A 9,788-nucleotide genomic window follows, 5' to 3' on the forward strand; every position below is an offset into this window, starting at 1 on the left:
TCTTTTACAGTGGTAGTAAAAATTACAGAAAAGTAAAAAATGTAAAACTCCTCTAATAAAACAAGTCGGACTAAATCCAAAAAGACGCCGTATAAGCATGAATTAAGCTTGAAAGTACATGCAACGACCATACCACGTCGGTCCACCAGTTCCCGTTCGATCACTGAAGTTAAGCGACGTCGGGCGCGGTTAGTACTTGGATGGGTGACCGCTTGGGAACCCCGCGTGTCGTTGTTTTTTTCTTTTTGAACAAAGTCGGTTATTAACAGCCTTAATGAGGGCTTGCATTTTTGTACTTTTTATTTTTTACAGTGGTAGTAAAGATTACAGAAAAGTAAAAAACATAAAATTCTTTTAGTAAAACAAGTCGGACTAAATCCAAAATCCGCTATATATGCAAGAATTAAGATTAAAACTACATGCAACGACCATACCACGTCGGTCCACCAGTTCCCGTTCGATCACTGAAGTTAAGCGACGTCGGGCGCGGTTAGTACTTGGATGGGTGACCGCTTGGGAACCCCGCGTGTCGTTGTTTTTTTCTTTTTGAACAAAGTCGGTTATTAACAGTCTTAATAAGGGCTTGCATTTTTGTACTTTTTATTTTTTACAGTGGTAGTAAAGATTACAGAAAAGTAAAAAACATAAAATTCTTTTAGTAAAACTAGTCGGACTAAATCCAAAATCCGCTATATATGCGAGAATTAAGATTAAAAGTGCATGCAACGACCATACCACGTCGGTCCACCAGTTCCCGTTCGATCACTGAAGTTAAGCGACGTCGGGCGCGGTTAGTACTTGGATGGGTGACCGCTTGGGAACCCCGCGTGTCGTTGTTTTTTTCTTTTTGAACAAAGTCGGCGTTAATGAGGGCTTGCTTTTTTGAATTTTTTATCTTTTACAGTGGTAGAAAAGATTACATAAAAGTAAAAAACGTAAAATTTATCTAATTAAACAAGTCGGACTAAATCCAAAATCCGCTATATATGCAAGAATTAAGATTAAAAGTGCATGCAACGACCATACCACGTCGGTCCACCAGTTCCCGTTCGATCACTGAAGTTAAGCGACGTCGGGCGCGGTTAGTACTTGGATGGGTGACCGCTTGGGAACCCCGCGTGTCGTTGTTTTTTTCTTTTTGAACAAAGTCGGTTATTAACAGTCTTAATAAGGGCTTGCATTTTTGTACTTTTTATTTTTTACAGTGGTAGTAAAGATTACAGAAAAGTAAAAAACATAAAATTCTTTTAGTAAAACAAGTCGGACTAAATCCAAAATCCGCTATATATGCAAGAATTAAGATTAAAACTACATGCAACGACCATACCACGTCGGTCCACCAGTTCCCGTTCGATCACTGAAGTTAAGCGACGTCGGGCGCGGTTAGTACTTGGATGGGTGACCGCTTGGGAACCCCGCGTGTCGTTGTTTTTTTCTTTTTGAACAAAGTCGGCGTTAATAAGGGCTTGCTTTTTTGTACTTTTTATCTTTTACAGTGGTAGTAAAGATTACAGAAAAGTAAAAAACATAAAATTCTTTTAGTAAAACAAGTCGGACTAAATCCAAAATCCGCTATATATGCAAGAATTAAGCTTGAAAGTACATGCAACGACCATACCACGTCGGTCCACCAGTTCCCGTTCGATCACTGAAGTTAAGCGACGTCGGGCGCGGTTAGTACTTGGATGGGTGACCGCTTGGGAACCCCGCGTGTCGTTGTTTTTTTCTTTTTGAACAAAGTCGGTTATTAACAGTCTTAATGAGGGCTTGCATTTTTGTACTTTTTATTTTTTACAGTGGTAGTAAAGATTACAGAAAAGTAAAAAACATAAAATTCTTTTAGTAAAACAAGTCGGACTAAATCCAAAATCCGCTATATATGCAAGAATTAAGATTAAAACTACATGCAACGACCATACCACGTCGGTCCACCAGTTCCCGTTCGATCACTGAAGTTAAGCGACGTCGGGCGCGGTTAGTACTTGGATGGGTGACCGCTTGGGAACCCCGCGTGTCGTTGTTTTTTTCTTTTTGAACAAAGTCGGCGTTAATAAGGGCTTGCTTTTTTGTACTTTTTATCTTTTACAGTGGTAGTAAAGATTACAGAAAAGTAAAAAACATAAAATTCTTTTAGTAAAACAAGTCGGACTAAATCCAAAATCCGCTATATATGCAAGAATTAAGATTAAAACTACATGCAACGACCATACCACGTCGGTCCACCAGTTCCCGTTCGATCACTGAAGTTAAGCGACGTCGGGCGCGGTTAGTACTTGGATGGGTGACCGCTTGGGAACCCCGCGTGTCGTTGTTTTTTTCTTTTTGAACAAAGTCGGCGTTAATAAGGGCTTGCTTTTTTGTACTTTTTATCTTTTACAGTGGTAGTAAAAATTACAGAAAAGTAAAAAATGTAAAACTCCTCTAATAAAACAAGTCGGACTAAATCCAAAAAGACGCCGTATAAGCATGAATTAAGATTGAAAGTACATGCAACGACCATACCACGTCGGTCCACCAGTTCCCGTTCGATCACTGAAGTTAAGCGACGTCGGGCGCGGTTAGTACTTGGATGGGTGACCGCTTGGGAACCCCGCGTGTCGTTGTTTTTTTCTTTTTGAACAAAGTCGGTTATTAACAGTCTTAATGAGGGCTTGCATTTTTGTACTTTTTATTTTTTACAGTGGTAGTAAAGATTACAGAAAAGTAAAAAACATAAAATTCTTTTAGTAAAACAAGTCGGACTAAATCCAAAATCCGCTATATATGCAAGAATTAAGATTAAAACTACATGCAACGACCATACCACGTCGGTCCACCAGTTCCCGTTCGATCACTGAAGTTAAGCGACGTCGGGCGCGGTTAGTACTTGGATGGGTGACCGCTTGGGAACCCCGCGTGTCGTTGTTTTTTTCTTTTTGAACAAAGTCGGTTATTAACAGTCTTAATAAGGGCTTGCATTTTTGTACTTTTTATTTTTTACAGTGGTAGTAAAGATTACAGAAAAGTAAAAAACATAAAATTCTTTTAGTAAAACTAGTCGGACTAAATCCAAAATCCGCTATATATGCGAGAATTAAGATTAAAAGTGCATGCAACGACCATACCACGTCGGTCCACCAGTTCCCGTTCGATCACTGAAGTTAAGCGACGTCGGGCGCGGTTAGTACTTGGATGGGTGACCGCTTGGGAACCCCGCGTGTCGTTGTTTTTTTCTTTTTGAACAAAGTCGGCGTTAATGAGGGCTTGCTTTTTTGAATTTTTTATCTTTTACAGTGGTAGAAAAGATTACATAAAAGTAAAAAACGTAAAATTTATCTAATTAAACAAGTCGGACTAAATCCAAAATCCGCTATATATGCAAGAATTAAGATTAAAAGTGCATGCAACGACCATACCACGTCGGTCCACCAGTTCCCGTTCGATCACTGAAGTTAAGCGACGTCGGGCGCGGTTAGTACTTGGATGGGTGACCGCTTGGGAACCCCGCGTGTCGTTGTTTTTTTCTTTTTGAACAAAGTCGGCGTTAATAAGGGCTTGCTTTTTTGTACTTTTTATCTTTTACAGTGGTAGTAAAAATTACAGAAAAGTAAAAAATGTAAAACTCCTCTAATAAAACAAGTCGGACTAAATCCAAAAAGACGCCGTATAAGCATGAATTAAGATTGAAAGTACATGCAACGACCATACCACGTCGGTCCACCAGTTCCCGTTCGATCACTGAAGTTAAGCGACGTCGGGCGCGGTTAGTACTTGGATGGGTGACCGCTTGGGAACCCCGCGTGTCGTTGTTTTTTTCTTTTTGAACAAAGTCGGTTATTAACAGCCTTAATGAGGGCTTGCATTTTTGTACTTTTTATTTTTTACAGTGGTAGTAAAGATTACAGAAAAGTAAAAAACATAAAATTCTTTTAGTAAAACAAGTCGGACTAAATCCAAAATCCGCTATATATGCAAGAATTAAGATTAAAACTACATGCAACGACCATACCACGTCGGTCCACCAGTTCCCGTTCGATCACTGAAGTTAAGCAACGTCGGGCGCGGTTAGTACTTGGATGGGTGACCGCTTGGGAACCCCGCGTGTCGTTGTTTTTTTCTTTTTGAACAAAGTCGGTTATTAACAGTCTTAATAAGGGCTTGCATTTTTGAATTTTTTATCTTTTACAGTGGTAGAAAAGATTACATAAAAGTAAAAAACGTAAAATTTATCTAATTAAACAAGTCGGACTAAATCCAATATCCGCTATATATGCAAGAATTAAGATTAAAAGTGCATGCAACGACCATACCACGTCGGTCCACCAGTTCCCGTTCGATCACTGAAGTTAAGCGACGTCGGGCGCGGTTAGTACTTGGATGGGTGACCGCTTGGGAACCCCGCGTGTCGTTGTTTTTTTCTTTTTGAACAAAGTCGGCGTTAATAAGGGCTTGCTTTTTTGTACTTTTTATCTTTTACAGTGGTAGTAAAGATTACAGAAAAGTAAAAAACATAAAATTCTTTTAGTAAAACAAGTCGGACTAAATCCAAAATCCGCTATATATGCAAGAATTAAGCTTGAAAGTACATGCAACGACCATACCACGTCGGTCCACCAGTTCCCGTTCGATCACTGAAGTTAAGCGACGTCGGGCGCGGTTAGTACTTGGATGGGTGACCGCTTGGGAACCCCGCGTGTCGTTGTTTTTTTCTTTTTGAACAAAGTCGGTTATTAACAGCCTTAATGAGGGCTTGCATTTTTGTACTTTTTATTTTTTACAGTGGTAGTAAAGATTACAGAAAAGTAAAAAACATAAAATTCTTTTAGTAAAACAAGTCGGACTAAATCCAAAATCCGCTATATATGCAAGAATTAAGATTAAAACTACATGCAACGACCATACCACGTCGGTCCACCAGTTCCCGTTCGATCACTGAAGTTAAGCGACGTCGGGCGCGGTTAGTACTTGGATGGGTGACCGCTTGGGAACCCCGCGTGTCGTTGTTTTTTTCTTTTTGAACAAAGTCGGCGTTAATAAGGGCTTGCTTTTTTGTACTTTTTATCTTTTACAGTGGTAGTAAAGATTACAGAAAAGTAAAAAACATAAAATTCTTTTAGTAAAACAAGTCGGACTAAATCCAAAATCCGCTATATATGCAAGAATTAAGATTAAAACTACATGCAACGACCATACCACGTCGGTCCACCAGTTCCCGTTCGATCACTGAAGTTAAGCGACGTCGGGCGCGGTTAGTACTTGGATGGGTGACCGCTTGGGAACCCCGCGTGTCGTTGTTTTTTTCTTTTTGAACAAAGTCGGCGTTAATAAGGGCTTGCTTTTTTGTACTTTTTATCTTTTACAGTGGTAGTAAAAATTACAGAAAAGTAAAAAATGTAAAACTCCTTTAATAAAACAAGTCGGACTAAATCCAAAAAGACGCCGTATAAGCATGAATTAAGCTTGAAAGTACATGCAACGACCATACCACGTCGGTCCACCAGTTCCCGTTCGATCACTGAAGTTAAGCGACGTCGGGCGCGGTTAGTACTTGGATGGGTGACCGCTTGGGAACCCCGCGTGTCGTTGTTTTTTTCTTTTTGAACAAAGTCGGTTATTAACAGTCTTAATGAGGGCTTGCATTTTTGTACTTTTTATTTTTTACAGTGGTAGTAAAGATTACAGAAAAGTAAAAAACATAAAATTCTTTTAGTAAAACAAGTCGGACTAAATCCAAAATCCGCTATATATGCAAGAATTAAGATTAAAACTACATGCAACGACCATACCACGTCGGTCCACCAGTTCCCGTTCGATCACTGAAGTTAAGCGACGTCGGGCGCGGTTAGTACTTGGATGGGTGACCGCTTGGGAACCCCGCGTGTCGTTGTTTTTTTCTTTTTGAACAAAGTCGGTTATTAACAGTCTTAATAAGGGCTTGCATTTTTGTACTTTTTATTTTTTACAGTGGTAGTAAAGATTACAGAAAAGTAAAAAACATAAAATTCTTTTAGTAAAACTAGTCGGACTAAATCCAAAATCCGCTATATATGCGAGAATTAAGATTAAAAGTGCATGCAACGACCATACCACGTCGGTCCACCAGTTCCCGTTCGATCACTGAAGTTAAGCGACGTCGGGCGCGGTTAGTACTTGGATGGGTGACCGCTTGGGAACCCCGCGTGTCGTTGTTTTTTTCTTTTTGAACAAAGTCGGCGTTAATGAGGGCTTGCTTTTTTGAATTTTTTATCTTTTACAGTGGTAGAAAAGATTACATAAAAGTAAAAAACGTAAAATTTATCTAATTAAACAAGTCGGACTAAATCCAAAATCCGCTATATATGCAAGAATTAAGATTAAAAGTGCATGCAACGACCATACCACGTCGGTCCACCAGTTCCCGTTCGATCACTGAAGTTAAGCGACGTCGGGCGCGGTTAGTACTTGGATGGGTGACCGCTTGGGAACCCCGCGTGTCGTTGTTTTTTTCTTTTTGAACAAAGTCGGCGTTAATAAGGGCTTGCTTTTTTGTACTTTTTATCTTTTACAGTGGTAGTAAAAATTACAGAAAAGTAAAAAATGTAAAACTCCTCTAATAAAACAAGTCGGACTAAATCCAAAAAGACGCCGTATAAGCATGAATTAAGCTTGAAAGTACATGCAACGACCATACCACGTCGGTCCACCAGTTCCCGTTCGATCACTGAAGTTAAGCGACGTCGGGCGCGGTTAGTACTTGGATGGGTGACCGCTTGGGAACCCCGCGTGTCGTTGTTTTTTTCTTTTTGAACAAAGTCGGTTATTAACAGCCTTAATGAGGGCTTGCATTTTTGTACTTTTTATTTTTTACAGTGGTAGTAAAGATTACAGAAAAGTAAAAAACATAAAATTCTTTTAGTAAAACAAGTCGGACTAAATCCAAAATCCGCTATATATGCAAGAATTAAGATTAAAACTACATGCAACGACCATACCACGTCGGTCCACCAGTTCCCGTTCGATCACTGAAGTTAAGCAACGTCGGGCGCGGTTAGTACTTGGATGGGTGACCGCTTGGGAACCCCGCGTGTCGTTGTTTTTTTCTTTTTGAACAAAGTCGGTTATTAACAGTCTTAATAAGGGCTTGCATTTTTGAATTTTTTATCTTTTACAGTGGTAGAAAAGATTACATAAAAGTAAAAAACGTAAAATTTATCTAATTAAACAAGTCGGACTAAATCCAATATCCGCTATATATGCAAGAATTAAGATTAAAAGTGCATGCAACGACCATACCACGTCGGTCCACCAGTTCCCGTTCGATCACTGAAGTTAAGCGACGTCGGGCGCGGTTAGTACTTGGATGGGTGACCGCTTGGGAACCCCGCGTGTCGTTGTTTTTTTCTTTTTGAACAAAGTCGGCGTTAATAAGGGCTTGCTTTTTTGTACTTTTTATCTTTTACAGTGGTAGTAAAGATTACAGAAAAGTAAAAAAAATAAAATTCTTTTAGTAAAACAAGTCGGACTAAATCCAAAATCCGCTATATATGCAAGAATTAAGATTAAAACTACATGCAACGACCATACCACGTCGGTCCACCAGTTCCCGTTCGATCACTGAAGTTAAGCGACGTCGGGCGCGGTTAGTACTTGGATGGGTGACCGCTTGGGAACCCCGCGTGTCGTTTTTTTCTTTTTGAACAAAGTCGGCGTTAATAAGGGCTTGCTTTTTTGTACTTTTTATCTTTTACAGTGGTAGTAAAGATTACAGAAAAGTAAAAAACATAAAATTCTTTTAGTAAAACAAGTCGGACTAAATCCAAAATCCGCTATATATGCAAGAATTAAGATTAAAACTACATGCAACGACCATACCACGTCGGTCCACCAGTTCCCGTTCGATCACTGAAGTTAAGCGACGTCGGGCGCGGTTAGTACTTGGATGGGTGACCGCTTGGGAACCCCGCGTGTCGTTGTTTTTTTCTTTTTGAACAAAGTCGGCGTTAATAAGGGCTTGCTTTTTTGTACTTTTTATCTTTTACAGTGGTAGTAAAGATTACAGAAAAGTAAAAAACATAAAATTCTTTTAGTAAAACAAGTCGGACTAAATCCAAAATCCGCTATATATGCAAGAATTAAGCTTGAAAGTACATGCAACGACCATACCACGTCGGTCCACCAGTTCCCGTTCGATCACTGAAGTTAAGCGACGTCGGGCGCGGTTAGTACTTGGATGGGTGACCGCTTGGGAACCCCGCGTGTCGTTGTTTTTTTCTTTTTGAACAAAGTCGGTTATTAACAGTCTTAATGAGGGCTTGCATTTTTGTACTTTTTATTTTTTACAGTGGTAGTAAAGATTACAGAAAAGTAAAAAACATAAAATTCTTTTAGTAAAACAAGTCGGACTAAATCCAAAATCCGCTATATATGCAAGAATTAAGATTAAAACTACATGCAACGACAATACCACGTCGGTCCACCAGTTCCCGTTCGATCACTGAAGTTAAGCGACGTCGGGCGCGGTTAGTACTTGGATGGGTGACCGCTTGGGAACCCCGCGTGTCGTTGTATTTTTCTTTTTGAACAAAGTCGGTTATTAACAGTCTTAATAAGGGCTTGCATTTTTGTACTTTTTATTTTTTACAGTGGTAGTAAAGATTACAGAAAAGTAAAAAACATAAAATTCTTTTAGTAAAACTAGTCGGACTAAATCCAAAATCCGCTATATATGCGAGAATTAAGATTAAAAGTGCATGCAACGACCATACCACGTCGGTCCACCAGTTCCCGTTCGATCACTGAAGTTAAGCGACGTCGGGCGCGGTTAGTACTTGGATGGGTGACCGCTTGGGAACCCCGCGTGTCGTTGTTTTTTTCTTTTTGAACAAAGTCGGCGTTAATAAGGGCTTGCTTTTTTGTACTTTTTATCTTTTACAGTGGTAGTAAAGATTACAGAAAAGTAAAAAACATAAAATTCTTTTAGTAAAACAAGTCGGACTAAATCCAAAATCCGCTATATATGCAAGAATTAAGATTAAAACTACATGCAACGACCATACCACGTCGGTCCACCAGTTCCCGTTCGATCACTGAAGTTAAGCGACGTCGGGCGCGGTTAGTACTTGGATGGGTGACCGCTTGGGAACCCCGCGTGTCGTTGTTTTTTTCTTTTTGAACAAAGTCGGCGTTAATAAGGGCTTGCTTTTTTGTACTTTTTATCTTTTACAGTGGTAGTAAAAATTACAGAAAAGTAAAAAATGTAAAACTCCTCTAATAAAACAAGTCGGACTAAATCCAAAAAGACGCCGTATAAGCATGAATTAAGATTGAAAGTACATGCAACGACCATACCACGTCGGTCCACCAGTTCCCGTTCGATCACTGAAGTTAAGCGACGTCGGGCGCGGTTAGTACTTGGATGGGTGACCGCTTGGGAACCCCGCGTGTCGTTGTTTTTTTCTTTTTGAACAAAGTCGGTTATTAACAGCCTTAATGAGGGCTTGCATTTTTGTACTTTTTATTTTTTACAGTGGTAGTAAAGATTACAGAAAAGTAAAAAACATAAAATTCTTTTAGTAAAACAAGTCGGACTAAATCCAAAATCCGCTATATATGCAAGAATTAAGATTAAAACTACATGCAACGACCATACCACGTCGGTCCACCAGTTCCCGTTCGATCACTGAAGTTAAGCGACGTCGGGCGCGGTTAGTACTTGGATGGGTGACCGCTTGGGAACCCCGCGTGTCGTTGTTTTTTTCTTTTTGAACAAAGTCGGTTATTAACAGTCTTAATAAGGGCTTGCATTTTTGTACTTTTTATTTTTTACAGTG

General features: G+C 39.7%; 33 non-coding genes across 33 annotated transcripts; all 33 read left to right on the forward strand.

Annotated features, from left to right (window-relative positions):
- The first annotated feature begins 119 nt into the window (after positions 1-119).
- Positions 120-237, forward strand: LOC143189227 (5S ribosomal RNA). The gene has a single exon (XR_013003703.1). It is a non-coding gene; the product is annotated as a 5S ribosomal RNA (ribosomal RNA).
- A 183-nt stretch (positions 238-420) lies between these two features.
- On the forward strand, positions 421-538 carry LOC143189228 (5S ribosomal RNA). Its single transcript, XR_013003704.1, has one exon. It is a non-coding gene; the product is annotated as a 5S ribosomal RNA (ribosomal RNA).
- A 183-nt stretch (positions 539-721) lies between these two features.
- LOC143189229 (5S ribosomal RNA) lies at positions 722-839 on the forward strand. The gene has a single exon (XR_013003705.1). It is a non-coding gene; the product is annotated as a 5S ribosomal RNA (ribosomal RNA).
- Positions 840-1,012: 173 nt separating this feature from the next.
- Positions 1,013-1,130, forward strand: LOC143189230 (5S ribosomal RNA). Its single transcript, XR_013003706.1, has one exon. It is a non-coding gene; the product is annotated as a 5S ribosomal RNA (ribosomal RNA).
- A 183-nt stretch (positions 1,131-1,313) lies between these two features.
- Positions 1,314-1,431, forward strand: LOC143189232 (5S ribosomal RNA). The gene has a single exon (XR_013003707.1). It is a non-coding gene; the product is annotated as a 5S ribosomal RNA (ribosomal RNA).
- A 173-nt stretch (positions 1,432-1,604) lies between these two features.
- On the forward strand, positions 1,605-1,722 carry LOC143189233 (5S ribosomal RNA). Its single transcript, XR_013003708.1, has one exon. It is a non-coding gene; the product is annotated as a 5S ribosomal RNA (ribosomal RNA).
- Positions 1,723-1,905: 183 nt separating this feature from the next.
- On the forward strand, positions 1,906-2,023 carry LOC143189234 (5S ribosomal RNA). Its single transcript, XR_013003709.1, has one exon. It is a non-coding gene; the product is annotated as a 5S ribosomal RNA (ribosomal RNA).
- A 173-nt stretch (positions 2,024-2,196) lies between these two features.
- Positions 2,197-2,314, forward strand: LOC143189235 (5S ribosomal RNA). Its single transcript, XR_013003710.1, has one exon. It is a non-coding gene; the product is annotated as a 5S ribosomal RNA (ribosomal RNA).
- Positions 2,315-2,488: 174 nt separating this feature from the next.
- Positions 2,489-2,606, forward strand: LOC143189236 (5S ribosomal RNA). The gene has a single exon (XR_013003711.1). It is a non-coding gene; the product is annotated as a 5S ribosomal RNA (ribosomal RNA).
- Positions 2,607-2,789: 183 nt separating this feature from the next.
- LOC143189237 (5S ribosomal RNA) lies at positions 2,790-2,907 on the forward strand. Its single transcript, XR_013003712.1, has one exon. It is a non-coding gene; the product is annotated as a 5S ribosomal RNA (ribosomal RNA).
- A 183-nt stretch (positions 2,908-3,090) lies between these two features.
- On the forward strand, positions 3,091-3,208 carry LOC143189239 (5S ribosomal RNA). Its single transcript, XR_013003714.1, has one exon. It is a non-coding gene; the product is annotated as a 5S ribosomal RNA (ribosomal RNA).
- A 173-nt stretch (positions 3,209-3,381) lies between these two features.
- Positions 3,382-3,499, forward strand: LOC143189240 (5S ribosomal RNA). Its single transcript, XR_013003715.1, has one exon. It is a non-coding gene; the product is annotated as a 5S ribosomal RNA (ribosomal RNA).
- Positions 3,500-3,673: 174 nt separating this feature from the next.
- LOC143189241 (5S ribosomal RNA) lies at positions 3,674-3,791 on the forward strand. Its single transcript, XR_013003716.1, has one exon. It is a non-coding gene; the product is annotated as a 5S ribosomal RNA (ribosomal RNA).
- Positions 3,792-3,974: 183 nt separating this feature from the next.
- Positions 3,975-4,092, forward strand: LOC143189329 (5S ribosomal RNA). Its single transcript, XR_013003802.1, has one exon. It is a non-coding gene; the product is annotated as a 5S ribosomal RNA (ribosomal RNA).
- A 183-nt stretch (positions 4,093-4,275) lies between these two features.
- On the forward strand, positions 4,276-4,393 carry LOC143189242 (5S ribosomal RNA). Its single transcript, XR_013003717.1, has one exon. It is a non-coding gene; the product is annotated as a 5S ribosomal RNA (ribosomal RNA).
- Positions 4,394-4,566: 173 nt separating this feature from the next.
- LOC143189243 (5S ribosomal RNA) lies at positions 4,567-4,684 on the forward strand. Its single transcript, XR_013003718.1, has one exon. It is a non-coding gene; the product is annotated as a 5S ribosomal RNA (ribosomal RNA).
- Positions 4,685-4,867: 183 nt separating this feature from the next.
- LOC143189244 (5S ribosomal RNA) lies at positions 4,868-4,985 on the forward strand. The gene has a single exon (XR_013003719.1). It is a non-coding gene; the product is annotated as a 5S ribosomal RNA (ribosomal RNA).
- A 173-nt stretch (positions 4,986-5,158) lies between these two features.
- Positions 5,159-5,276, forward strand: LOC143189245 (5S ribosomal RNA). The gene has a single exon (XR_013003720.1). It is a non-coding gene; the product is annotated as a 5S ribosomal RNA (ribosomal RNA).
- Positions 5,277-5,450: 174 nt separating this feature from the next.
- LOC143189246 (5S ribosomal RNA) lies at positions 5,451-5,568 on the forward strand. Its single transcript, XR_013003721.1, has one exon. It is a non-coding gene; the product is annotated as a 5S ribosomal RNA (ribosomal RNA).
- A 183-nt stretch (positions 5,569-5,751) lies between these two features.
- Positions 5,752-5,869, forward strand: LOC143189248 (5S ribosomal RNA). The gene has a single exon (XR_013003722.1). It is a non-coding gene; the product is annotated as a 5S ribosomal RNA (ribosomal RNA).
- Positions 5,870-6,052: 183 nt separating this feature from the next.
- Positions 6,053-6,170, forward strand: LOC143189249 (5S ribosomal RNA). The gene has a single exon (XR_013003723.1). It is a non-coding gene; the product is annotated as a 5S ribosomal RNA (ribosomal RNA).
- Positions 6,171-6,343: 173 nt separating this feature from the next.
- Positions 6,344-6,461, forward strand: LOC143189251 (5S ribosomal RNA). The gene has a single exon (XR_013003725.1). It is a non-coding gene; the product is annotated as a 5S ribosomal RNA (ribosomal RNA).
- Positions 6,462-6,635: 174 nt separating this feature from the next.
- LOC143189252 (5S ribosomal RNA) lies at positions 6,636-6,753 on the forward strand. Its single transcript, XR_013003726.1, has one exon. It is a non-coding gene; the product is annotated as a 5S ribosomal RNA (ribosomal RNA).
- A 183-nt stretch (positions 6,754-6,936) lies between these two features.
- Positions 6,937-7,054, forward strand: LOC143189332 (5S ribosomal RNA). The gene has a single exon (XR_013003804.1). It is a non-coding gene; the product is annotated as a 5S ribosomal RNA (ribosomal RNA).
- Positions 7,055-7,237: 183 nt separating this feature from the next.
- Positions 7,238-7,355, forward strand: LOC143189253 (5S ribosomal RNA). The gene has a single exon (XR_013003727.1). It is a non-coding gene; the product is annotated as a 5S ribosomal RNA (ribosomal RNA).
- A 173-nt stretch (positions 7,356-7,528) lies between these two features.
- Positions 7,529-7,646, forward strand: LOC143189313 (5S ribosomal RNA). The gene has a single exon (XR_013003786.1). It is a non-coding gene; the product is annotated as a 5S ribosomal RNA (ribosomal RNA).
- A 170-nt stretch (positions 7,647-7,816) lies between these two features.
- On the forward strand, positions 7,817-7,934 carry LOC143189254 (5S ribosomal RNA). The gene has a single exon (XR_013003728.1). It is a non-coding gene; the product is annotated as a 5S ribosomal RNA (ribosomal RNA).
- Positions 7,935-8,107: 173 nt separating this feature from the next.
- LOC143189255 (5S ribosomal RNA) lies at positions 8,108-8,225 on the forward strand. The gene has a single exon (XR_013003729.1). It is a non-coding gene; the product is annotated as a 5S ribosomal RNA (ribosomal RNA).
- A 183-nt stretch (positions 8,226-8,408) lies between these two features.
- LOC143189267 (5S ribosomal RNA) lies at positions 8,409-8,526 on the forward strand. The gene has a single exon (XR_013003741.1). It is a non-coding gene; the product is annotated as a 5S ribosomal RNA (ribosomal RNA).
- A 183-nt stretch (positions 8,527-8,709) lies between these two features.
- LOC143189256 (5S ribosomal RNA) lies at positions 8,710-8,827 on the forward strand. The gene has a single exon (XR_013003730.1). It is a non-coding gene; the product is annotated as a 5S ribosomal RNA (ribosomal RNA).
- Positions 8,828-9,000: 173 nt separating this feature from the next.
- On the forward strand, positions 9,001-9,118 carry LOC143189257 (5S ribosomal RNA). The gene has a single exon (XR_013003731.1). It is a non-coding gene; the product is annotated as a 5S ribosomal RNA (ribosomal RNA).
- Positions 9,119-9,292: 174 nt separating this feature from the next.
- Positions 9,293-9,410, forward strand: LOC143189258 (5S ribosomal RNA). Its single transcript, XR_013003732.1, has one exon. It is a non-coding gene; the product is annotated as a 5S ribosomal RNA (ribosomal RNA).
- Positions 9,411-9,593: 183 nt separating this feature from the next.
- Positions 9,594-9,711, forward strand: LOC143189259 (5S ribosomal RNA). Its single transcript, XR_013003733.1, has one exon. It is a non-coding gene; the product is annotated as a 5S ribosomal RNA (ribosomal RNA).
- The last annotated feature ends 77 nt before the right edge of the window (positions 9,712-9,788 follow it).

This window comes from Rhynchophorus ferrugineus, unplaced genomic scaffold, assembly GCF_030347505.1.
Source record: "Rhynchophorus ferrugineus isolate W39M unplaced genomic scaffold, kcgeb_rfMv2 rfM1, whole genome shotgun sequence".
Taxonomy (NCBI): Eukaryota; Metazoa; Arthropoda; class Insecta; order Coleoptera; family Curculionidae; genus Rhynchophorus; species Rhynchophorus ferrugineus.